The sequence below is a fragment of the Macrotis lagotis genome, chromosome 1 (genome assembly GCF_037893015.1).
Source record: "Macrotis lagotis isolate mMagLag1 chromosome 1, bilby.v1.9.chrom.fasta, whole genome shotgun sequence".
NCBI classification, from domain to species: Eukaryota; Metazoa; Chordata; class Mammalia; order Peramelemorphia; family Peramelidae; genus Macrotis; species Macrotis lagotis.
The window spans coordinates 429,997,713-430,025,272 of NC_133658.1; the positions used below are offsets into that span (position 1 = coordinate 429,997,713).

The 27,560-nt window shown below is 34.7% G+C and overlaps 1 protein-coding gene across 4 annotated transcripts in view; it reads left to right on the forward strand.

Annotated features, from left to right (window-relative positions):
* Positions 1-27,560, forward strand: part of TRAF3 (TNF receptor associated factor 3) — a 167,908-nt gene that overhangs the window by 20,832 nt on the left and 119,516 nt on the right. For 3 of the 4 annotated variants that reach the window (XM_074213155.1, XM_074213154.1, XM_074213156.1), the window contains one exon: positions 13,276-13,433. The exons of the other annotated variant lie outside the window; for it this stretch is intronic. The gene's annotated coding sequence lies outside the window, so the exon portion shown is untranslated. The remainder of the gene's footprint in view (positions 1-13,275; positions 13,434-27,560) is intronic. 4 annotated transcript variants of the gene reach the window in all.

Below are 27,560 nucleotides of genomic sequence, written 5' to 3' on the forward strand. Positions count from 1 at the left end.
GTCAACAGATTATAAAAATCTGATATTTTGTGCAGTGTCCCACACCCATGATTCCCCACTTCAACAAAGGAGAAACATCTCTTCTTGAGCACCAAGTTTGCTCATTATGGTTACATATCCTTCATTTTCTATTGTTTTGTTATTGTTATTATTTCTGTATACATTATAATAGTTGTTAACATATTGTTTACCTAATTTGCTTACTTTACATCATTTTACATATTTTTGTCTTTTGAAGTCTTTATTTTCAGCATTTATTATCTGTCATTATTGTTCAGTAATATTCTTATATTCAATTTCTTTAATCATTCAACTTTTTTTTTTTTAGGTTTTTGCAAGGCAGACAGGGTTAAGTGGCTTGCCCAAGGCCACACAGCTAGGTAATTATTAAGTGTCTGAGACTGGATTTGAACCCAGGTACTCCTGACTCCAAGGCTGGTGCTTTATCCATTATGCCACCTAGCCATCCCTAATGCCACCTAGCTGCCCCTTCATTCAACCTTTAATGGACATATACTTTGTTTCTAATTTGCTACCACACAGAATGCTGGTATAAATATTTTGGCCAAGATAAGATCTTTCTTTCTCTCCTAGACCTCTTTAGAGCAGGATCTCTGGCTCAAAAGAATATAGGCATTTTCCCAGTATAATGTCAAATTGCTTTCCAGAATATTGTCAATTCATAGTACCACTAAAGGTATTTGATGTGTTTAATTATCTTTCCACTACTCTCTCAATATCAACAATTCCCATATTTTATAATTTTTACTAATATGTTGGGTGTGAGGTGAAATCTCAGAAATGTTTTGATTTCTATTTCTCTTATTAATGATTTGGAACAGTTTCATTTAGTTGTTATTAATTTGCAATTCATTGAGAGCTATTTGTTCATATCGTTGGGATGAATCTTGGTCTTGTGTATTTTAGTTCTCTGTATATGGGAATCAATCAATCTATCTATCTATCCATCTATCTATCTGTCCTGGCTTGGATAAATGCATATATTCCTTTTCAGAGATTATTAATATGATTTTTTCTCCAATGACTTCTTTTCTTATCCTAGTTGATTGATTCATTAAGGGCTTCTATGTTCCAGACATTGTGCCAAGCAATGAGGATACAGAGAAAAGCAGAAGACAGCTTCTATTTTTGAGGGGTTCATTCTGACTGGGGAGAAAATATGCAAATAACCATGTATAAAAAAGTTATATACAGGATAAACAGGGAGAGATCAACAGAGGAAGGCATTCTCATTAAGAGGTATCAAAGAAAGGATTCCTGAAGGTGGGAATTTAGCTAGGACTCTAAGGTAGCCAGGGAATCCAGGAGAGGGAGTTAAGAAGAGTGAGCCAGGCATGGAGGAAAGCCAGTGAACTCCAGGAGTTAGGAGATGGAGCATTTTTTTCTAGGAAGTGTCAAAGTGGGAATAAAGTGAATATAAGGTATAAGAGAACTAGAAAAGTAGTGGCGCTAGTGGCATGTTTTGAAAGACTTTGAATTCCAAGCAGAGAATTTTATAATTGTATCTGAGGTGTGCAGGAGCTAGACTATTGCAATAGTTCAAGCATGAGGGGATGAGGGCCTGTATCAGTGTGGTAGTAGTGTGAGAGGAGAGAAGGAGACTTCAATGAGATATGTTGCCATGATAAAATTGATAGTCTTTGGCAACAAATTTAATTTTATGTAATCAGAATGATCCGTTTTGGTTTTGGTGATTGTTTCTGTCTTTTTGGGTATACCCTTTAGCTGTAGCTATGAGAAGTATCTGATCTGGGCCTCTTCTAATTTTTTCATGTTGTGACCTTTTACATTCAGGTTTCATTTTTTGATGCCATTCCTTTCACACACATCATCATTAGTAATATGCTGCAGAATACATTGTCTTTATTACCATTTAGGGAAACTAAAGTTTTGGTTTTTCAGGGGCTATGTTGTTCTCAGATTTATAGACATCATTGCCAGAATATTGGTATTTGGTTTTTGTTTGTTTTTGGTTTTTTTGCAAGGCAGTGGGGTTACGTGACTTGACCAAGGTCACACAGCTAGGTAATTATTAAGTGTCTGAGGCAGGATTTGAACTCAAGTCCTCCTGACTCCAGGGCCAGTGCTCTATCCATTATGCCACCTAGCTGCCCCCCAGAATATTGGTGTTAAAAGAATGGTTTTTATTTTAAGGAGCATCTTAAGGATATTGGAAGGACTACACAGTTCTTAGGGTCAAAGATTTAGAGCTAGACCTCATGCCATCTAGTTCATCCTTTACTTTATAAAAGAGGAAACTGAAGTCTAGAGATGCTAACTAACTTGCCCAATATCACATAGGCTAAAGGTATCTGAGGTGTAAGTAATCTCAGGTCCTCTGATTCCATAAACCTGGATGACCTTACCCTACTATACAAAATTTCAGTTCTATTTGGATTCTTTACTGGATACATCCCCTGACAATGATGAACACTTTTTTTTAATTTTATACCTTGTTTGATTGATATTGATAATCAAAGTATCACAGAATAAATTTGGTTTTGATTTTATGCCTAAAGAAAACTTGTATGATTTTAACATATACCTTGGAGACATGACTACACTTCATTTTATCAAATCAAATGCCATTTAATTGTCAACAGGAAATATTCACAGTGAGATTTTTATATGCTCTACATGTTTCAATCAATGGAATAACTGTAAAGATGTGGTCTGATGTAGAATATGGTTTGTGATAGCCTGTCTGTTCCCTTTTCATATTTTCTTCAGTTATCCTACATATATGTGTAGATCATTTTCTTTTTTTTAGGTTTTTTTTTAGGGTTAAGTGACTTGCCCAAGGCCACACAGCTAGGTAATTATTAAGTGTCTGAGGCCAGATTTGAACTTAGGTACTCCTGACTCCAGGGCCGGTGCTCTATCCACTGCGCCACCTAGCTGCCTCTGTGTAGATCATTTTCACAAAGATTTTATAGAAATAAAAGTATATAGATTGTTGATGTCCTCATAGTAGTCTTTTTGGATTTTTTGATATTTAATATTTTATTTTTTCTCACTTGCATGTAAAAATAATTTTTAACCTTTGTTTTTTAAATTTTGAGTTCCAAATTTTCTCCTGATCACCCCTTTCCCCATCATTAAGGAGGCAAGTATTTGATAAAGGTTATACATGTATAGTCATGTCATGCTTATTTCTGTGTTAGTCATGTGAAATCTTTCAGATTTTTTAAGAATCAGTCTTATCAAATTTTTGTCAGATGTGGGGGTTGGATTTCATATATATACATATATATATATATACATATATATATATATATATATATATGTATATATACTTGCTCTGGTCCAGCTGTTTTCCTGATATCATGTTCTTCAGTGCTATTTCTATTTCCTATCGCACTCATTGGGGACTCTTGTATAACATATATTCTACATATGTCATTTGCACTGTCATAAGAAATGTCTGGATCTTTTCCAATTTGATGTTTGTTGCTCTCCTAGTTTCCTTTTTAAATGTTGTGGGGATATTTTGACTTATTTGAATTTCATAACAACCATTCTTGAAACTTTTTTTTCCCCCTCTGCTGCCTTTTATTCATTTTTGAGGTAATATTGCTCCCAATTTGCTCCCTTCCTCCATAGGTTTTAGCAAATGAATTAGAATTCTAAACTGTTGTTGTCCTTATCTCCCACCTCTCTCCTCTTGGTAAGGAGAGGAGACCTGTGCTAACTGGGATCCTTTTGGGGCTCTTTTGTTTTTCTTGTTAGTGTAATAGCTTTGAATTGTTTCAACTTCTGTAGGAAATTATGCTAGTCGGTGTCATTGTTTTTTCTTTTTAGCCAGTCCTCAATAAAAAAAAAAAATTAGGTCAGGTTGGAGTTGTTGTGATTGCATGCCATACATATCATCTTCTTGTCATCTTTTTTTTCCTTCTAAGTTGTGTCAATTTTGATTTTTTTCTCTAACAAGTTAGAGTGAACATAGGAAACTGATTCAGTCAGTCAGTCAGACAGTCAGTCAATAAATATTTACTAAGCACCTATTATGTGTCAGGCACTGTATTAAATGCTGAATATCCAAAGAAAGGCAAAAACAAAATAAAACAAAAAAAAAAGACCCTACTTTCTAGGAGTTCATGATCTAATGGGGGAGATGACATGAAAATAATTATGTATAATTGATGTTGTTCATTTGTTGTTCTTAGTCATTTCCGATTCTTTGAGAGCCCATTTAGGATTTTCTTGACAAAGTTACTGAAGTGGTTTGACATTTCCTTTTCTAGCCCATTTTACAGATGAGGGAATTGAGGCAAACAGGGTTAAGTGATTTGCCCAGAGACACATAGCTCAAAGTCTGAGTTTGGATTTGAACCCAGGGAGAAAAGTGTTTGTGACTTTTGACCTAGCACTTTATCCATAGGGCCACCTTTCTGCCCACAAATAATACACACACACACACACACACACACACACACACACACACACACACACACACACACACACACATAGATAAATTGAAGATAATCAAGAAGGAATCAAGGAATCAATTGAAGATAATAATGAAGGAAGACACTAGCATTAAGAAGGGGAATCAGGAAAGGCTTTTTGTAAGGAGGTTATATTTTCAGCAAGGAATTTGAAGGAAGCCAGGATGCAGAGATGATGAGAGAGAGCATACCAAGCATTGGGAACAGCCAGTGAAAATATAGAATTCAGACATGGAATAACTTGAGGAATAGCAACAGTGTATTAGGTCACAGAGTCACAGAGTATTAAGTAGGGATATAGGATAGTGGGATGGAAGGGAATGAGATGGAAGAAAATTGGAAAAGTCAGATTATGAAAGCTTTTGAATACCAGAGACTTTTATATTGTTTCTTGATGTGTTAGGGAGCTCTTAGAGTTTATGAACTTGGGGGTACTATAAGTAACTAGTCAATGTCAATGCTTTTTCTTCCAGCCAGTCCTCATTGTTTTAATAGGTCAGGTTGGAGCTGCTGTATTTTGCATATCATATCTTCTCATAGTCTTTCTTCTGAATTGTTGCTGATTTTGATATTTGGGGTTAATGAGTTGACTGCATAGGAAGCTAATTCAGGAATGAATTCCATACTGGAAGTTTATTGTTTCCTGTTGAGACAGTTTCATTTTTTTGTGATGTTCAGTACTCAACATCTTGTTCAGTACTCACCAACTGACTCTTTTTGAAGAAAGTATTCATGAATATAGCATAGGATTTACATATAGTCTATAAAACATCTTTCTTAATCTGGAACCTTATTTTCTTTCTTTTTTAAAAAAACTATTCTTATCTGTACATATCTGCTCATTGAAGTCTCTGACTGTTAACAGTAAATATTTATTTAGTTAAGATATTTAAAGTTTCTTAAGTTAGTTTAGAATTTCACTACCTCCTATACATTTTAGCACATATGCAGTTTTTAAAATTGATTCTATCTTAGGTTCTGCAAGGTAACTTCCCAAGTATCTATTGAAATGTCTATTTTTGTGGTTCTTGGGTTGGATTAAGCCAATACCTTTATTTATCTCTCCAAGAACTTATAAATCATCTTTTCATTTTGTTCTACCTTCTTTTTGTTGTTTTTACATTGAAATATATTACAAAGAATGCTGGACAGAGGCATTTTGCTAAGGTTTTCTTTCTACCTGTCACCTACCATCTGTATATCCTGTTTAAGTCATGTAACCTGTCAGAGTTCTCATTTTCTTTTTTGTAAAATGGGATAATAATGACTATAATGCCTACATTGCAGGAATATCCTTAAGGATCAATGAAGATAAATGTATGTAGAGCACTTTGAAAACCTTATGAGAGCTATAAAGATATCAACCATTATTATTCATTTGCCTTGAAACAGTCAGTTCTTCAGTAGTATATCTGTTAATGATCCTTAGATAGAGGTCTCTCATTTAAACACTGCAGTTAATATTTATAACTGGTTTAAAATATATATAATATGTATTATGCTCTGACCCCTTTACCAACATACCACTTTTTATTATTGCAGAAATGAAAGAAGAATTGAGAAACTTCATTTTTCTTTGTTTTGTGGATTAGCATGGTCAAAAAATTCATCATCTTCTGGTAACCCTACAGATGATAAGCTTCTTCATGTTGAGCTAGGATAGTCTTTGAATAACAGGCACAGCCTTTGGCCAATCAAAATCTTTCCAGCATGATAGAATCTGCCAGAGCTTGTACTCCATTTACGTAGTCACTATCCTATATGAGATTAATTGCTAAATAAGTTCAAAGAAGAGAGAGATCACTTTTGAGTGGGAATGTCAAGGAAGGATTATGAAAGAGGTGGCAATCTGTAGTAGTTAGAATCAGGACTATATCAGATCTGGAAAGGGAACTTTTTTTTTTTAGGTTTTTGCAAGTCAAATGGAGTTAAGTGGCTTGCCCAAGGCCACACAGCTAGGTAATTATTAAGTGTCTGAGACCAGATTTGAACCCAGGTACTCTTGACTGCAAGGCTGGTGCTTTATCCAATATGCCACCTAGCCACCCCCTGGAAAGGGAACTTTAAGATCATGTAGCTTAATCATTTTATTTTACAGATAAGGAAACTGAGGCTCAGAGAGGGAAATAACTTGCCCCAGGCACATGGCAAGACTAATATGTTCTGTAGAAGATTCTGTAAAAGGAATGGCTTAAAAGTTTGAAAGGTTAATCTATTAAATCTGACTTAGCCCATAGTGGGGAAGTATGGACTTTTTATTTGCATCTTGGGTCATTACTACAATTGCCAAGCATGTTTCATTTACTTAGAGATGCCACCAATCAATAAATAAATGTCTCATATAATGGGGATACAAAGAAAAAGCTGAAACAGTTCTGCCTCAAGGAGTTTATGTTCTAAGGGAACAGGCAGCATGCACACATGAGACAAGATACAAGTAGATTAAAACATCTACTTTTGCAGAAGATAGTGAGTAGAGTCTTAAGGAAGCTAGAGATCCTGAGGAGGAAAAGCACTCCAGATTTGGGCAATAGAATCAGGGCAAGGAAACAGAAAAGGAACAGTCATATTGTTAGAAATAGTGTTAGGGCATTGTATAGAGGGGAGCAGTGTGTACAAAGATTCGGAAAGATAGAAAGTCTTTCTTGGTTGATATTTTATTTTATTTTATTTTTCCAATTACATATTTGAAAGTTTTTCAACATTCATCCAGTTGCATAATTATGTTACACAATTTTTTACCTTCCTCCCTTCCCAGCCCCCTCCCCTCAGTGGTAAACAGTCTGGTAAAAGCTGTACATGTTTATTTGTGTTTAATATGTTTACATAGTAGTCATTTTGTGTATGAGGAATTAGGACTAAGGGAAAAGAAAGAAAACTATGGTATAGGAAGGAAAAACATAAGAGAAGTTTTTAAAAAAATGAACATGGTATCCATTTAGATTCGGTGGGTTTTTTCTTTGTTTTTTTCTCTGAATGTGGATGGTATTATCCATAACAGGTTTCCTAGGGTGTCCTAGATTGTTGAACTGCTGAGAGGAGCTGCATCCATCATGGTTGGTCAACTCACAGTGTTGTTATTAATATGTACAGTGTTCTTTTGGTTCTGTTCACTTCACTCATCATCAGTTTATGTAATTCATTCCATGTTTTTCTAGAGTCTGACCATTCTTGGTTTCTTATAGAATAATAGTACTCTGTAATATTCATATACTATAACTTGTTGAGCCAGTCCCCAAAATGGGTATACTCTTGATTTCCAATTCTTAGCTATAAATATTTTTTGAATGTGTGGGGCTTTTCCCATTTTTTATGATTTCTCTTGGATATAGGCTAGACATTGCTGAGTCAAAGGGTATGATCAGTTTTATTACTCTTTGGACACAGTTCCATATTGCTCTCCAGAATGGTTGGATCAATTCACAGCTCCACCAACAATGCATTAATGTCCCAATCTTCCCACAACCTCTCCAACATTGAGCATTTTCCCTTTTAGACATCTTAGCCAATCTAATAGTGTGAGTGGTACGTCATAATTGTTTTAATTTGCATTTCTGTAATGTTTTGGAGCATTTTCCCATATGATTATATATTTAATTTATTTCTTTGAAAATTTCCTGTTCATATCCTTTGACCATGTTTCAATTGAGGAATGATTTGAAATCTTATAAATTTGATTCAAATCTCTATATATTTTAGAAATGAGACTTTTATCAAAATCCCTAACTGTGAAAATTGTTTTCTAGCTTTCTGTTTTCCTTCTAATCTTGGCTGCATTAGCTTTATTAGTGCAAAAACTCTTCAGTTTAATATAGTTAAAATCATTCATTTTGAAATTTATAATGTACTCTATTTCTTGTTTGGACATAAATTTTTCTCCTTTCCATTGATCTGATAGAGTATTTCTTGATCTGTTAATTGGTCTATGGTATCCCTCTTTAGTTCTAAATTCTATACCCATTTTGACCTTATTTTGGTGATGTGAGATGTGGGTCTATGCCTAGTTTTTGCCATACTGTTTTCCAGTTTCCTTATCACTTGTCAAATAGTGAGTTCTTATCCCAGAAGTTAATGTCTTTGGGCTTGCCAAACAATAGATTACTGGAGTTGTTTATTGAAGTTTCTTTTGTACCTTCTTTTGATCCATTACTTTATTTTTAAATTAGTATCAGAACGTTTTGTTGACTGCCATTATATAGTATAGTTTTAGATCTGGTACAACTAGATTACTTTTCTTTGCATTTTTTTAACATCAATTCCTAGGATATTCCAGACCTTTTTTTGCTCCAAATGAATTTTGTTACTAATTTTTCTAATTCTGTTATATAGGTCATTGTAGTTTTATTGGTAGGACACTGAATAAGTAATGTAATTTGGTAGAATTGTCATTTTTATTCTATTAGCTTGGCATAACCATGAACAATTGACATTTTTCCAGTTGGTTTAGATCTGATTTTATTTGTATGAAATGTATTTTGTAATTGTGTCCATACAGTTTCTCGGTTTGTCTTGGGAGGTAGATTCTCAAGTATTTTACAATTAGTTTAAATGGAATTTCCCAGGGTGGCTAGGTGGCATAGTGGATAAAGCACTGGCCCTGGAGTCAGGAGTACCTGGGTTCAAATCCGTTGTCAGACACTTAATAATTACCTAGCTGTGTGTACTTGGGCAAGCCACTTAACTCCATTTTCCTTGGGGGAAAAAAAAAAAACCTAAAACACTGGAATTTCCCTTTCTAACTTTCTGGGCTTTTTTTCACAAATAGAAATGGTTATGATTTATGTGGATTTATTTTATATCCTCCTACTTTGCTGAAGTTGTTAATTGTTTCAAAGGGTGAAAGTTGTACTTTCTCATTGTCTTTTCTAATACCTCCAATTTCTTTTTCTTCTCTTATTGCTAAAGATAACATTTCTAATACTATATTGGATAGTAGTAGTGATAATGGGCATCTTGGTCTCATCCCTGATCTTATTGGAAATACTCCTCGTTTATTCCCATTAATTTTTTTTTAAAAAAGATTTTATTCATTTTTGTTTTTACAATTTTTCTCTCAATCATACTTCCCTCCCCCACCCCCCCCACAGAAGGCAATTTGCCAGTCTTTACAGTTTCCATGGTATACATTGATCCAAATTGAATGTGATGAGAGAGAAATCATATATTTAAGGAAGAAACATAAAGTAAAAGAGATAGGAAAATCAAACAATAAGATACTGGTTTTTTTCCTAAATTAAAGGTTAATAGTCCTTGGTCTATGTTCAAACTCCATAGTTCTTTCTCTGGATACAGATGGTATTCTCCATCTCAGACAGCCCCAAATTATCCCTGATTGTTGCACTGATAGAATGAGCAAGTCCATCAAGGTTGATCATCACCCCCATGTTGCTGTTAGGGCGTACAATGTTTTTCTGGTTCTGCTCATCTTGCTCAGAATCAGTTCATGCAAATCCCTCCAGGCTTCCTTGAATTCCTGTCCCTCCTAGTTTCTAATATACCATATACCATTCTAATATACCATTCCATATACCACAGTTTGCTAAGCCCTTCCCCAATTGAAGGACACTTACTTGATTTTCAATACTTAGCCACCACAAACAGGGTATCCCCATTACTTTTAATGTCTGTTGATGGTTTTAACTAGATACTGCTTATTATTTTGGGAAAACTCCATTTATTTCTATACTCTCTAGTGTTTTTAATAGGAATGGATGTTGTATTTTGTCAAAAGCTTTTTCAGCATCTATTGAGATGATCAAATGATTTCTGTTGGTTTTGATATTGATCTGTTCAGTTATGTTGATTTTTTTTTACCCATAAAATGGAACCATTCCTAGCTACCCCCAGATAAATCCTACTTGATCGTGGTGTTGTATCTTAGTAATAATTAGTTGTGTTCTCTTTGCTAAAATTTCATTTAAGATTTTTGCAGCAATGTTCATTAGGGAGATTGGTCTATAATTTTCTGTGTTTTGGCTCTTGCTGGTTTAGGTATCAGCATCATAATAGTATCAAAGAAGGAATTTGGCAGAACTCCTATTAAGATAGGAAGTCTTAACTTTAAAAGCCAAATAGTAGAGTTTATATTTGATCATCGAAATAAAAGGTTGACTAGAATGGTACTGTGGTATAATATGGTCAGACCTATCCTTTAAAAGATACTTTTGGAAGCCTTGGGGAAGATTGGTTGGAGGGAGGGAGACTTTTGGTGGGGAGTGCAATTAGAAAGCTTTTTCAATATTCCAGGCAAAAATGATGAAGAGCTGAACTAAAGGATAACTGTGAATATATGGGAAATTCCGGAAATGGGAATTTTGTTGTGGTTTGATTTCTCTATGTTGATATCTGCTCTCACATTTAAATACTCATAGTTAATATTTATAGGTTACCAAAAATATGGTGGTAGTTGTTGCTGTCTTAAAGACAAGTGTCAGTAAGTCTGCTGAAGCTGAGTTTATATCCTAATTTGTTGTTCAGTCATTTTAGTCATTTTCAACTCTGTGTTTCTTGGCAAAGATACTGAAGTGGTTTGCCATTTCCTTCTTCAGTTTATCTTTACAGATGAGGTTTGTCTGATTTGTCCATGGTCACACAGCTAATAAGTGTCTGAGATCAGATTTGAACTCACAAAAAGGACTTCTTGACTCCAGTGCCATGCTCTATCTACTGAGCTATCTAGCTGCCCCAAAACACTTGCTACTGTGGCTAAAATCCTAAGAGAGGTTCTGTCTTTTTCTGTGACTTTAGAAAAACTTAAGAATTGTACTTGCCCTTGCTTTTCAGGGAAAGAGGAGGATACTGGGTCTTTGGAGATAACAACTTTTTTTTTAATGACATGAATTCATTTAAGTACCCTGAGTGTAGTTAGTACAAATCTATTAAGCATCCTTATGCATCTTTCATATGCCAAGCACTATGCTAAGTGATAAAAATACAAAGACAAGAATGAAAGTCCTTGACCTCAGGAAGCTTATATACATAAGATACATCTCTCAACTTTAGTTTCCTTATTCATAAAATAGAATTGATAATAATATCTGATAGTACTTAACTTACAGGATAGGTGGAAAGTTCAAATGCTATAATGTATAGAAATGTACTTTGAAGACTTTCACCAAGTTGTTTAACTTTTGTCTCAGTTTTTTCATCATCAAATTGAGATGATAGCACCTCCCTCATAAGTGCTTGTGAGGATAAAATGACATCACTTTTGTAAAGCACTTTGCAAAACTTAAATGTGTGTGTGTGTATATGTATACATAATAGCTAATATTATTGTTAAATCACAGTTGACATTATTTGGTATTTTACAATGTTTCTTGATGTAGGATCCATGGTAAGACATGGATAGGAATTGTGTAGAATGTGAGGGATTGCCATCTTTACAAAGGAACATTAGCCTCAGATCATGAAGACATAGAAACATATCAAAATTTTAGTATGATCGTAGTATTTAGAGCTGTACAGGACAGGGTCTAGTTCAGGCTCTTAATTTTTTTAAGTTGAGAAAACTCAGAAATAGAGTTGCCTTATCACTGAGAGAGTACAACCAGGGACCCTGAAGGGTATGAGAATTTTCTGGAATAAATTATTTTGTTTGTCTTCCTGTTGCATACTTCACTTCAAAAGATTTGATCTTTCATTGGACTGGGTACTCTCTCTACTTCTACAGATTACAATCTTTCTTCACCACCAAGGATTGTTTTATGATTTTTTTTTGTGACCAAACAAATTAATTACTCATTGAGCTGACTTCTGGTGACAAAATTTGTTTTGAATACTTACTTGAATAATAATTAGTCACTCATCTAGAGAAAGTATGGTGTAAAAAAAAAAGACTACTAGATCACTAGGGACTGTGAATTTGAATAGAGTGCCAGTTATTCCCTTTGAGATCTTGGGCAAGTCACTCCATCTCTTTGAGTTTTTTAACAAGTCAATGGAGTTAAGTGACTTGTCCATGGTCACACAGCTAAGTAATTATTAAGTGTCTGAGGCCAGAGGACCTTCAGACTCCAAGAACGGTGCTCTATCCACTGCACCACCTAGCTGCCCCTCATTACATCTCTTTGGACTTCAGTTCCCTGATCTATAAAATGAGATTGGATTAGGTCAAGGGTACTTAACCTTTTTTGTGTCATGGACCTTTTTGACAATCTGGTGGAACCTGTGGACTTCTCAGAATAATATTCTTAAATGTATGCAATAAAATAGATATGATTGGGGGCAGCTAGGTGGTATAGTGGATAGAGTCCTTGCACTGGAATCAGGAGGACCTAAGCTCAAATCTAACCTCAGACAATAATTGCCTATCTTGTGTGACCTTGGGCTGTTGTGACACTTAACCCCATTGCCTTAAATAAATAAAGAATTAAAAAAAAACACATATGATTATAAAGGAAACCAGTTACACTGAAATAAAGATATAACTTTTTTTCATAAGTTCCTGAAACCCTTGAAATGAACCTTATGTTAAAAATTCTGGATTAGATGATTTCTAAGGTTACCTTGAGCTTGAAAAGTGGATAGTGATGATAATTTGCAAAGTACTTTCCTTACAACAATCCTGTGACTTAGGTAGTTTCATTTTATAAATGTATTCTTTGCATTAGGACTAATGTGTGTCATGTAGAGGGGTTGGAGAAGATAGCTTAGCAAATCAGGGAATGGTAGGCCAAATGGTGAGAATGTAGAATGGGAGAATGGAAGTAATATAAAATAAAGCTGGAAAAGTTCATTGAAGCCAGGTTGTGAATTGCCATGATATTAAATGTCAGGCTAATAAGGAGTTTGTATTTTATCCTAGAGACAATCGGGAGACTTTGAAGGCTTTTGAGCAGGGGAATGACATGATTGCACTTGTGCCTTAGGAAGATTATTTTGGCAACTGTGTGGTGGATAGATTTGGAGAAGAGAGAGACTGGAATCTGGGAGACCAATTAGAAGGCCATTATAATCATCCAGGTGAGTGATGATAAAGGTCTAAACTAGGGTTGTGCTAATGTCAATGGAGTTAGTAAGGATGGGACTGAGAAATTTTGTGGAAATAGAATTAATATTTCTTGGTGAAATACCTGTAGTACCCTCTCTCACACAACAAGTTCCCAGAATAATTAGCCCAGGCTTAAGATGCTCTCTTAGTCCATATGCACATGATTGCTCATTAGCCCCAAATGATGTTAATTTTTTTCTTTTAATTAATGAGAGGAAACATTTAGTTCAAAGAAAGGCTTATGATATAATAACATAGACAATTGCTAACCAAAAATTCTTTCCATAAAAATAGTATGCCTTTCCCTATAAATATATACATATCATTAGTAAGAACGAGCATGAAAGGGACCAAGCAATAAGAGAATTTGGTGAACACAGAGTGTCTGCATTCTTCCACTAGGCACTACTGGGCTCTTAGTCGATGCTTCTGTGCTCATTTTTTTAAGGATAGTTTCAGTCTGGCTAAATTGACTAACTGGTTAAACCTCATGTAAACAACACTACACACAGCTAAGAAAAGCTAAATAGAGTGGTCCAAAGCCTAGGATTAAATCTTTCCTTTTTGATCCCTAGGTTAGACTTGTAATCAAAGCCTTCTGTCATAGGTGATTTGGGGTTAAGATAATCTGACACTCTCCTTTAGACTTCCTTTGGCTTAACTGCAAATTACTTTGAGGCATAATAAAAGATAGGGACTTTAGGTCAGTATCTTCTATCCACCTAGTCCAAATATATGTGTTTGTGTGTCTGTGTGTGTGTGTCTGTGTGTGTGTCTGTGTGTGTGTGTGTGTGTGTGTGTGTGTGTGTGTGTGTGTAGCAAAGTCTTGAGTGCTTTGAATGATGTATTTATGACTTAGAAACAATTTTGGTAAAGTTATAATATAATGCTAAAATATGTATAGTCTTTGATAGTTCCATTCAGAAGTCACTACAAGTCTTTCAAGTTCGTTTTCCAACAATCTCTTCTGTTTTTTGCTTATCTTCTTTGTAAGAATTATCCATCTCTGAGAGGAATAATAAAGATTCCTACAATTATGCTATGACCTTTTTGCAGTTTGTTTAACTTTTTCTCTAAGAATTTAGATGTCACATTCTTTAATACCTAAATATTTAATAGAATATTATTTCTTTGTGGTTCCTTAAATTATAATGTAGTTTCTCTGGTTTTTTTCTCATGACCGTGTCACATTTGATGAATTCATCATCTGAAATGATTATAATGGCTACTTGTTTTAATTGTCTGAAGCATAATATATTTTGTTTGAATCTAATTCAATAAGTATTTATTAAGCATCTGCTATGTACAAATAACTGTTTTAGGGGGCTATGGTGATTATAAAAACAAACCAAAAAAATTCTTTCCTTCAAAGTACTTCAGCTCTTATTTTCATGCAAAAAAATGTATGTAATGTAAATAAATGGAAGAAAGCACAAACTTATCAATTATAACTTTAACTGTGAATGTATCAAATAAAATAAGGAAAACAAAAAGTAATAAAATAATGGGAATAAACTCCAATAAAATAATACACACAAATCTCAGTAATTTGCTGTATATAAGAAACACAATTGTTGCCTTTCTTAATTTATTCACATTTTGTATTTTGTCATTTTTTAGATTATTTATTCATTCTTTGTGTGATCTTGCCACTTGTTTATGTGGGCAGGGGTTGGGTTTATATATAATCTTAATCTTAATCCTTTTGCAGGCAGCCCCTCTCTTTCATTTCAAATGAAGATGTCTTAAGCCTGGAACTATTTGATCCCTTCCTCATTCAGTACTTCCTGTTTTCTCCTCCCCCTGACTCTGGGATCTACAGCTGTTATTATTATTATTACTATTATTGTTGTTAATAATAATAGTAATAATAACTAGGGTGTTTTAAGGTTTTCAGTGTTCTTGAAATATATTGTTACACTTCTGCCTCTTAACAACCCTGTGAGGTAAGTTCTTCTATTATTCACATTATTCAAATAAGAAAACTAAGGTTGAGAGATTTCATTGCTCTCCTCTCATTAAGGGGGAGGAACTTCCTCTTAGAACATTGTTAAGAAGAAACTGTGAGAAGATAAAATACATGCAACTATTTAAAACTTGAAAATACCTGTCAAAAGATATGGAGAGCCAGTTCTGGCTATAAGTTGGAACTTGGTAATGCAGCCTTCTCTTTTCTTTTGTTTTATTAGGATTTATATTATGGGAAAATGTTTCTCTTCATCTTCTTATAATTTTTGTTACTTTAATTTTTTTTTAATATTTTGTTTTGAGGTTGTGGGGCTAAGAGACATACTTGTCAATGCATCATCTTTCTGGGAGAGGACATGTTGAAATGTTGAAGTTTAGGTTCAAGATTGTGAAGGGAGGAAAGTGGTGTCAAATTTGAGATTCTGACCTGGGAGGATGGTGAAGGATAGTGAGGAACTAGGTGTTATGGTTATGACAAAAAAGTTTAAAAGGACTGAGGTAGTAAGTTAGCTTTCAAGTTAGGTACCTTTGGGTGTAACCCTTTGAGTTTCTGAGATGATGTAGATTTATAAATCATAAAGAGTTCAGGAGGTTGATAACTGGGAAGTCAGGGATGTTTGAAGTGACTTTGTTGTTGTTAATGTTCATTCTCAAAGAGGACCAATGACAACCTGAGAATGATATCTTGACTAGCTTTATGAATTGGATTTAAGTTGTCAGTCTCACTCTCTCTTTCAGAATCATCAGAGTTCAGTGACATACAAGAGTCAAGATGTCTAGTGAGGTATAGGATGCAGCACATGACTTTGACCTTTCTAAATTATGTTTTTTTTCCCAGGTTTCAAATTGTCTGAGACAGTCCATTCAACACCATCACAAAAGTATGATAGAGAAAAAGACCCTCAGAGTTTCTGGCAAGAACAAGAAAGTGATTGTCATTTGCATACATTAGTGTGTAATTATGCTATTATTGTACATCCAATGAAAGCCAGAGTGATTTAGGTTTACAAGTTTAGTCAAGTAGTTCTATTTTGAAGCACAGTAGGATTTTTTTTTAAAACCTGTTTTTTCAGAGCTATTTTTCAAGAATTCACAAATGAAAACTGCATAGGAAAAAATGTTAATCATCCCAGTTTTTTAAAACAAAAAAATAATAAAAATAAAAATTGTGTAGGAAGAAGAGGAACTGAAAAGGAGAAGGAGAACAAGGGAAAGAAGGAAAAGAAGAAAAAGCAACTTTACTATGAATATTCAAATCATCCAGCATAAGGTCAGGGTATAGGATAGCCTATGATACCCTTACATCTTTCACTTTTATAATCTTAGCCAAATCACTTACCCTCACTGAACCTTTTTTCCCATATTTGTAAAGTGTTGGGGCTCTACTAGATGACCTCTATGCCACCTTTAGGTCCTATTGATACCAGGGGAAAATGTGTCCTGATAAAGATTTCAGGGGTTGTGCAAACATGTGTGTATACACATGCATGCATATACATACATATATGTAATAATAGTGGAAGCTAAGGAAAAGAAAGAGTAAAGGCAGTTGAAAGTCAACACCAGCTACATGAGTGACATTAAGTCCCCATGAGAGGATGGGCAATAAGGGAAAGTGTAGGAGCAAGAGAGGTTACCTGGGAGATCATGCTACCTTAAACTGCTACCTCCCAAAGGAAAATGAGCAATCAGGGGATAAGTTAGCAAAGATAGGCAGAGGGGTGTGAGAATTTATTTGGGGAGTCAAGTTCCCCTAGAGCAGGCTGCCCTCCCAAAGAAAACCAAGGAACTCAACTGAGAAGTAAGTGAGCTTTTAAAGGGGCAGGAAGATGTGGTAATACAGATATATATTGATAGGGGCAGTAGGGATATGTAGATGAGGGGTGATAACACAAAGACTTAAATATTTCAGGTTTAAGGCAGGGATCCATTGTTTTGTTGATAGGGACTTGTCTTGTGCTTAGGGGAAGGGATTTACTGGAGTTCTTGTCAGGTTGGGGTGAGGTGCTTTACTCAAAGATCTGTGATCTCATCTTATGGAGGGAAAAGATTAATTATAAAACATTTTTCTGTATAACATTTTCCCTACTTCGCTGTAATATTTTACATACCCTTATTTGAAATAACCTGCAGTTCAGAAAAGGAGAGCAACAAAGATCTTGCCAAAGTAATAGCAAAACATAGGTCATATTTTAAATGAAGAAAGCTGTCAGTCAATAAACATTTATCAAACTCCTGTTACATGCTAGACCCTAGGCTAAGCTTTGAGGATAAAAGAAAGCTAAATGACCATCCCCCCTCTCAAGTTGTTCACAGGGAAACGACATGCAAACTAGATATTGTAGTGGAGGGAATGTTCCCTCTGTGCTGACCATGCTAAATAATTTATCTATTTCTATCTGTGTTGGTCTCATATTAACACACTGACCCCATCCCATTGTTCTATTCTATGGAAATTCCTTGAAGCATGCCCATACTTACATTTCATTGTCTACCTTAGGATACTACTTGAAGACACTAAGTTGACCCTTCAGGACATGTGCTTACCCACTTCTTAATCTTCCTTAGCACTGCCCTAACTCCTCCCCATTTCCTCACATTGGATACCAGGCCATGGTTTAAAAGGTCTTTCCTTTCTCTCTTAGCTTGGCTACTTTCTTAAGGAACTCTAGACAGTTCCCTTAAAAAAAATCTAGCCCAAACTTGCATTGCCCTTCAATTCTTTCTTTTCTTTTATTTATTGTATGTTTTCTTTTATTATTTTATTTATTTAAGGCAATGAGGTTAAGGGACTTGCCCAAGGTCACACAACCAGGCAATTATTAAGCATTTGAGGTCATATTTGAACTCAGGTCCTCCTGATTCAGGGCTGGTGCTCTATCTACTGTACCACCTAACTGCCCCTCCATTTCTTTCTTTATGCTGCTTATCCCCTGTTAGCTGCTGTTGATCAGTTCAACTGCAACACTCTTAAAACTGTCCTTACTTTTTCTTTTTACTTCCTTAAAATTCCTTTACTATTTAATCCCTTCACTTTTATCATCTTAACAGAATTAACCTTTTTTGTCCCTAATTCTGAATTCATTTACATTGTTGAACCCTAAACTAGACTACCCTAAAACATTTCTCTACCTCCAATATATTCAAGATAATTTGGTCATAATCTACAGAGGGAAGGTGTTAGAATTAAGAAGGGAATAGGGAAAGACTTTCTTGTAGAAGGTAGGATTTTAATTGGACGTTAAAGGAAGTTAGGGAAACCAGGAAGTGCAGATGATGTTGTAGTGATTCCATGTGGAGTTTTAATAAATGTTAGTTGACTTGACTGGCCTGAACTATGCAAAGAGATGAACTGAAGAAACTGTCACCTAGAAGAGTTTTGTCATTTAAAGGATGACTATCTGAGATGGTGGCTCCTAAGCTATTTAAAAGTTTGTATTGGGTCATTTTGTAGATCATGGCTTTTTTTTTTACTTTTAGAAAGATTTTATTTATTTTGAATTTCACAATTTTCCCCCTAATCTTGCTCCCCCCCCTACAGAAGGCAGTCTGTTAGTCTTTACATTATTTCCATGCTATACATTGATCTAAGTTGAATGTGATGAAAGAGAAATCATATCCTTAAGAAAGAAAAATAAAGTATAAGAGATAGCAAAATTATATAATAAGGTATTGTTTTTGTTTTTGTTTTTAATTAAAGGTAATAGCCTTTGGTCTTTGTTCAAACTCCACAGTTCTTTTTCTGGATACAGATGGTATTCTCTATTGCAGAAAACCCAGAATTGTGCATGATTGTTGCACTGATAGAATGAGCAAGTCCATTAAGGTTGATCATCACTCCCATATTGCTGTTAGGGTATCCAATGTTCTTCTATTTCTGCTCATCTCGCTCAGCATTAGTTCATGCAAATCCTTCTAGGCTTCTCTGAATTTCCATCCCTCCTGGTTTCTAATAGAACAATAGTGTTCCAACACATACATATACCACAGTTTGTTAAGCCATTCCCCAATTGAAGGACTTTCACTTAATTTCCAATTCTTTGCCACCCCAACAGGGCTGCTATCAATATTTTTGTACAAGTGATGTTTTTACCCTTTTTTCATAATCTCTTCAGAGTGTAGACCCAGTAGTGCTATTGTTGGATCAAAGAATATACACATTTTTGTTGCCCTTTGGGCATAGTTCCAAATTGCTCTCCAGAAAGGCTGGATGAGTTCACAACTCCACCAACAATGCATTAATGTCCCAGATTTCCCACATCCTTTCCAATATTGATCATTGCCCTTTCTGGTCATATTGGCCAGTCTGCGAGGTGTGAGGTGGTACCTCAGAGATGCCTTAATTTGCATTTCTCTAATAATGAGTGATTTAGAGCAGTTTTTCATATTACTATGGATTGCTTTAATTTCCTGATCTGTAAATTGCCTTTGCATATCCTTTGACCATTTGTCAATTGGGGAATGACTTGTTTTTTCAAAAAAAATTGACTCAGTTCTCTGTATATTTTAGAGATGAGTCCTTTGTCAGAAATACTAGTTGTAAAAAATGTTTCCCATTTACTGCACTTCTTTTGATCTTGGTTACAGTGGTTTTATCTGTGCAAAAGCATTTTAATTTAATGTAATCAAAATTACCTAGTTTGTTTTTAATGATGTTCTCCATCTCTTCCTTAGTCATAAACTGCTTCCCTTTCCATAGATCTGACAGGTAAACTATTCCTTGATCTTATAGTTTGCTTATAATATTTTTTTTATGTCTAAATCCTATATCCATTTTTATCTTATCTTGGTATAGAGTGTTAGGTGTTTATCTAATCCAAGTTTCTGCCATACTAACTTCCAATTTTCCCAACACTTTTCTTGGCATACTTTTTTGATTGTATAGGCATAAGTATAAGCATACTTATAGTTAAAACCATTCTATTAAGTTTAAAGTAATCTTGCTTCTGGATCTCTTCTGATGAAGTTGATTGAGTATTCACGATTTGCCTTTGGTTTTGGGATTATAATATAGATAAAGCTAGAATACTATCAAAATTGTTGAAGTTGAAATCAGTCTTTTTTTATATTTCAGACTGATATTGAACATTATCTATGAGTTCTTAATGTTTTTTTTGCATCACAGACCCCAATCTTTTTTTTTTGCATCATAGACCCCTTCTCACAATATTTTTAAATATGTCAAGTAAAATACATAAGATTATGAAGGAAGCCAATAATATTGAACTCTAGTTATCCATTTAAATAATTGTTCACCCTAGGTTAAGAACTCTTGCTCTATAATATTAATATGCTATAGATAAATTTAAACTGATGAAAATTGCTTCTCCTTGCCTACTTCTCCTCCATACTTAAGAGTATTTGCAGGAGGATAGTTGCCCTAAGTTCAAGCTATCATGAATCTACATAAGACTTAAACTGAAGCCAGAAGCTGGAAACAGAGTAGGATATCCACTCTATCCCTCTTAGCAAACATTCCCAGAGGAACCAGTGGGACAACATCACCTGAAAACAACAGAATCATGAGTTGCAACCTGGCTACACACATTCCCTCTCTATCTACTTCATGTGTGTCCATTTTTCCACTATTGATAAATGTATCTGAGAGAGAATAGTAACAAGTTTTGTGAGAGAACTCTTCTTTTGACATTTTTCTTACTTTGGCATTTCATTTAATGTCTTTGATATGAACTGATTCTGTCTTCCAAGGGCTGTCAGAACTGGAAACAAAGTAGATATCAAGGGGCAACTCATGACTGTTACAAGATTACTGTTTTTTTTCAGTGATGTTGCACCCACCTCCCTCTAGGAATAATGGCCAAGAGTCATTTAGTGGAGGCTTTTAAGAAAAAAGTTTTCAGAACTGGAAACAAGGTAGATACTCACTGATTGGGACAAGTGATAAATAAATTTTAGTACCTGTTTATAATGGAATATTACTGTGCTGTGAAGAATATGAAGATTTCAGTGAAGAATGGAAAGATTTATATGAACTGATATAGTTTGAAGTATTCAGAACCAGGGAAACCATATATATATATATATATATATATATATATATATATATATATATATATGAATTCAACTGTAAATGTGACCCCCCCCCCACAAAAGGAACAGTAACCCAAAACTGAATAGTTAAATTATAATGACAAAACTTTTCATCTGAGAAAGAGAGGGGAAAATTCACTTCTCTTCTTTATTTGCAGAGATTAGGGATTATGGGTTTGAGGTTTTGTGCAAACTTTCAAACTCAGTTGATGTATTAGTTTTGATGAATCCTTTTTTTCCTTCTATTTAAAAAATGTTTTATGTTTCAAGGAAAGACTTGTTGAGGATAGGAAGGAAAATATATTTGAAGAGGATGTAAAAACAAAAATATCAATTTAAATGAATTGAAAAACAATTACTCTAGCTATATTCCAGCAAAAGTCCTTACTTATGGAAAAAAAGACATTCTAGGCTTTTTTCCCCCTTATGAAATTGCTTTGCTATCCTAGCATCTTGGCTATGCAGCATTTCATTTTGTAAACAGGAGATTACACAGGTTACTCCTGTAACCCCAATTCTTCAAAGTAGTGTATGAATTCTCCTAGTTAAGTAACTCAGGCTTAGTTCTTCCTGATCACTGAGGTTAGAGTTTTTGAGGATGATCTCACTCTAGTTCATGGTACCTTTCCGATTTTCATTTCTGAAACTATACTGTAAGCCATTAACCAATATTTAGCAAACTGCTCTAAGCTTGGCTCTTCTCTTTTTTTCAATCCTAAACCTCGTCTATTCTTCCATGTAGATTAGTGGGTTGGGAAAAAAAGCCTGGACAGAACTAAACCCAGTAAATCAAATTATCCTTTCCCTACTCTGCAACAGTCTTAGCCTTTTATATGCAGATAGAATCAACCAAGGGAAATTGGGCCCTGGGCTTAGTTTTGCATTAGTTATAAAATACTGTTATCATGGTCCTGGCAATAGAATATATGTTGTTTATCTGAGGATCAGCTTACATTCCTAGTTTAGGAATGTTCATTATCATTTATGGCCATAGCCAAAAGACAAACTGTATTAAATGATCTCGAAGGCCCCTTATAACTCAGAAGCCTGTGATCTTGTGATATTTAAATACTTGAGGACAACTATCACGTCTCTAGTAAGTCTCTTTTAAGCTAAATATTCCCAATTTCTTCATGGTTTTGTCCCATATCACGGTTTTGAATACTCCCATCATTTTGATTGCCTTTTGCTAGACTCATCCCAGCTTATCTTTTTATTCCTAATTAAATGTAGAGCTCCAAATGTGGTCTAATCAAGGACAGAGGACTGTATAACAACCACCTTCACTAAGCTTCCATTGTAGTCTAAGGCCATATTAGCATTTTTGACTATCATATCTCATTTTTCAGTCAATTGATCAGTAAACATTTATTAAGGTCCTATTGCCAAGGACTGTGCAAAGCACTTTGCTGACCCATAAGAGGTGAAATAGTGCCTTGAATTTATGATATTGGCATGATTTTAAGTTGAACCCCATTCATTTTGGAGATATGTTGATCTCCCAACCATTTCTAATCATACTCATAAGATTATTTTCTTACATTCTCTATTTTCTAGTAGGCATATTTTTTTAGTTCTGTTTTTACATTAATGATGATAATTGCCAATTATTTTTTAGATGCATTGCTAGGTATTATTTGGGGATATTATGCCCTTTATATTTGTAGTTTTTGAAGATGAGAAAAATCACTCACCTGTCCATTATTTCAAAAAATATACTAGTGAATGATTCACAGTGACCCCCTCATCTTCCAACAGAGTTGGGGTTTTTTCTTAGGGGATTTTTCAGTCAGTTATTTTTTCCTCACCTTTTGTATATTAAAAGAATGAAGGCAATAGTGTTTGGGAGAATCAGTGACAATGGTTTTAGTGGAGTTCACCTTTGAACTGAGTGCAATTAGTTTAGTTTGATCTTGTCTTCCTGTAGTCACAAGAGAGCCATACTTTGATTTACTCAGAATGCTTTGCCCTTCCATTTTTGTTAAGAAGAAAACTAATCTTACAATCCATGTAATGTAACAATATTTATTAAGTGGAACAATAGGTTAAGCAGTAAGGAAGATACAAAGTTTAGATAATATTGTATGTAAGATAATTTGGAATTGAAATGTCATCCAGTATGTAGATTAGTTCTAGGAGGGAAACATATAGTCACTTTTGGTCTGTTTTTAGTGTTTTATGGCAAGTATTTAAAATACTCATACACATGTAAAATGTATACACTTATACACATATTTTTCTTCCAGAAGTTTCTCAAATAAGATATGATAGTAATAATAGCTAGCATTTATTTAGCACTTCAGAAATATTTCATTCTATTTTCATAACAACCCAGGTAGGAAGATGCTGTTATTGCTTCCATTTTATGGATGAGGAAACTGAAGCATACAGGTTAGATGACTTGTCCAAAAAAGGTCACATAGCTAGGAAGTATCAGGCCAGATTTGAACTAAGGTCTTCCTGACTCTGAATCTAATGCTCAGTGCCCACTTGCTGCCTTTAGGCTTTTATGATTTCTTTTGAATAGGGAAATAATGGGTAAGGCAACTCCTTCTACTGTAGAGATTGATACTTTTCCTATAATTTTTAGTCTTAGAGGGTTGCTCAGAATTAAAAATATCAACCAATCAGAACATCTTCTACTGAAGGCCCTGCCACCCTGAAAGTCTGTTTCAAAGAGATAAGAACTTTGACCTTTACTTAAAGCAGACTAGAAGTTTCCCTGTTGTTATGGCTTCAATGAGAGAAATCAGTCTTTTTCTTCATAAAGGTACTAATATTTGTAGCTGAAATGATGTTAGATCTGAAAACCTAAACCCATTCCAATTGCATTCAAAGGTAATCAGCTTTACCAAACTTTTAAAATTAGAATGTCTGCACAATTTAATAGGGTTAGACAATTAATTTGACTTCCCTGGAGAGACTCTCTTAGTGGAAATGACTATGGTCATACATAGTTCCGTTTGCAACCACATTCTCTCATAGAAAACATCCAACTTCCCTTAAAAAAAAGTCTGCTTTATATGTGATTTAACTTGGGAGGGAGTACCATAACAGAAGGAGCACTAGACTGGAAGGACACAGCCTGTATGACAGAGGGAGTTTTGAATCCAGGTCTCTCTGACTTTGAAGTTGGCTCTCCAGACACTGTGCCAGATTGGCTTTATTTTTCAAGTAAAGGAAATTAAATATCTAAGCTTCTCCTAAATTCCTCTTCTATTGCTATATTGTGTAGAAGTAACCTTTGGTTCTTGGGGGCTATGGTAGCAAAACTTAAACTTTAGCAAATGCTATCATGTTGAAAGTCTTCAAGTATCTAATGGCAAAGTCTCACTAAATTTGCAGATGTTCATAATCAGAAAGTTGGATCCTAGGTGAAAAAAAATGATGGTTTTCTGATTTCTGAGGAAATCATGGATTTTTTGAGTTACATGAAAAAGATGAGTAGAAATAAAAAAAAATAGAGCTAGAAGCTGGAGATTAAACAAAGGTAACACTTTCATCTTATATGTGAAGAAATGGAGGCATTGTGAATAATGAATGAATTGCTCAGTCACAGAGCTAAATGTGAGAACTGGGGCTTGAATTTATGGCTTCTGATTGCAAGGCTGGTGCTGTTTTGGCCACATTACTCTAGGAGCCCTTTACAGTAGAGGGTCACAGACAGTCTTCTGATTTGTTGTATTTGGAAATTCATAATTCACATTAAGCTATCTTCATGGTATATTCACTTGGCTCATCAGAATTCTGACTACAAGGGATAATTTTTTCTTACATATTTGAAAAAATAGAGAAACAATTATTTTTAGTTAATAGAAACAAAATTGAAACTGCAGAGTAAGAACAATTGTATGTTACCTGCCCCTTTCATCTTTTCAGTCTTCTTCACCCCTTCTCTCCTCTCACCCCTCTCCCCCCCCCCCCACCCCCATGCCTTCGGCCATGTACTCTGCAATCCAGCTGATAGTGATCTCTTTGTTGTTTCTCAAAAAGACTTCTAGAATGATTTCCCTCTTCATCTTGGCCTTCTGACATCTCTGGCTTTCTTCAGGTCCTAGTTAAAATCTCTTCTTCTAAGGGAAGCCTTCTCTTGTTTGTTTGTGTGTGTGTGTGTGTGTGTGTGTGTGTGTGTGTGTGTGTGTGTGTATCTCCTATTTGTACACATTTGTTTGCATATTGTCACCCTCATTAGACTGAGCTCCTTTAGAGACGAGGGACTGTCTTTTAAACCTTCTTTGTATCCTTGGTGGTCTGCAGAGTGTTTGGCACATACTAGGAACATAATAAATGTAAACTGATTAACTGAAATGCCTTAGAATGCAAAAGTAATAAATTCTAAGCAAATGGGGATCAGCATATATTGATGTTCTTGTCATCCATCATCATCATTGTAATAATAAATAGTCTTCATTGAAATTATCTTATAGCAGAAGGTACATCTTCCTAATGACACTACTTAATGAGGAACTAAGATCAGTTCCTAGAGATAGAAACATCCTTTTCAACTCAGGGATTGAGTTTTAACTGTTTAAACTTCCTGATATGGAGCTTCAGTACTGGGGAAAGAAATCAAACTTCTTGTTCACATACAAAATAGACCATAGATCTTGTAATAATAATAATAATAATAATAATAATAATAATAATAATAATAATAATAATAATAATAATAATAAATTCACATTTGTTTAGACCTTTATGATTATTTCTTCATAGTAACCATATGAGGCGGGTAGTACAGTTATTTTTATGTCTATTTTATAGGTGAGGAAATAGAGGGTTAGATTGTTAAGTGATTGCATGATGACAGTGGGCTTTGTTTCAAACCCAGGTCTCCTCCAAGTCTAGTACTCTTTTTGTTATAGCATTCTCCTGAGTTAATTCACATGTAAAGCAGAAAAGGTAACTTTTTTAAAGGGAAGCTCCTATGAGATAATATGGTTATAAGCAGAACTGTGTATGACTACCAGTCGTTTCTACTCTCTTCTCTCCAGAGAGCTCAAATTAATGCCCTATTAACTTGTGCAAAGTCATTTTAATTTGAAAAGTTTGGAATAGCTGAATACCTATGAATGTAATGAAGGGTGACCTAATAGTTTTGGAGAATATTCAAGTACTATATTCTTTTAATTGGAATGAGTTCAGGCTTTCAGATCAAACATTATTTCAATTACAAATGCTAGTATCTTTATGGAGAAAAGACTGATTTCTCTTACTGAATCTATAACAACAGGACAATTTCTAGTCTGTTTTCATAAAAATCATAGTTCTTATATCTTTGAGATAGAGTTTCAAGATGGCAGGGCCTTTAGGAGAATATGTTTTACTTGGTTCATTATTCTCATGATCAGAATTTGGTTAAATAACATGAAGAATCTAGATGCATAAACCAACCAGCAACTGATCTTGTAGTCCTAATAATGGACACCTTTAGAGAGAGATGTTTTGATCAGCATTATTCTTAGGGATCCAGAAGAATACAAGGAGATCTGGTCTAGAAATGAAGCAAATTCAGATACAGAAAAGATTGAGTTGGAAGCTAGAAATGACCATGGCCAGGCTGTGATAGCACCTACCATTCTTAGTATTCCATATAGTCTCTTTGGCAAAGTTATACCTGAAACTACAGAAAGTCTACTTAATTTTTTCTTATCATGTATATTTACATTTTTATTGTCATAATACCATGGGAAGTCATTTCTAGTCCTAGACAGCATTGTTGGCAACAGAGTAATCATTCTGGAGACTCCTTGAGTTGAGTTTCTCATTGCAGCCAGATAGGCTCAGCCTATCTCTGGAATAGCTGATACCTATGAATGCAATGAAGGATGACCTAATTATTTTGGAGAATAATTGGAATGAATTTAGAATCAGATGATTCTCCTTTGGTGGATGTGAGTGAAAGCTTGTATATCCAGGATTTTTTTTAGTCCTCATTTCACACTCTCAAATGTCAGAGTTTCTTGTCTTTTCTTCCCACTTCTTTATCAATTGAGAGCTGGGTCTGGGTCATATTTCTCTTTTGGCAGCTGAGTACAGAGCCTTGAACATAGCAGCAAATGCTGGTTGATTTGGAATTG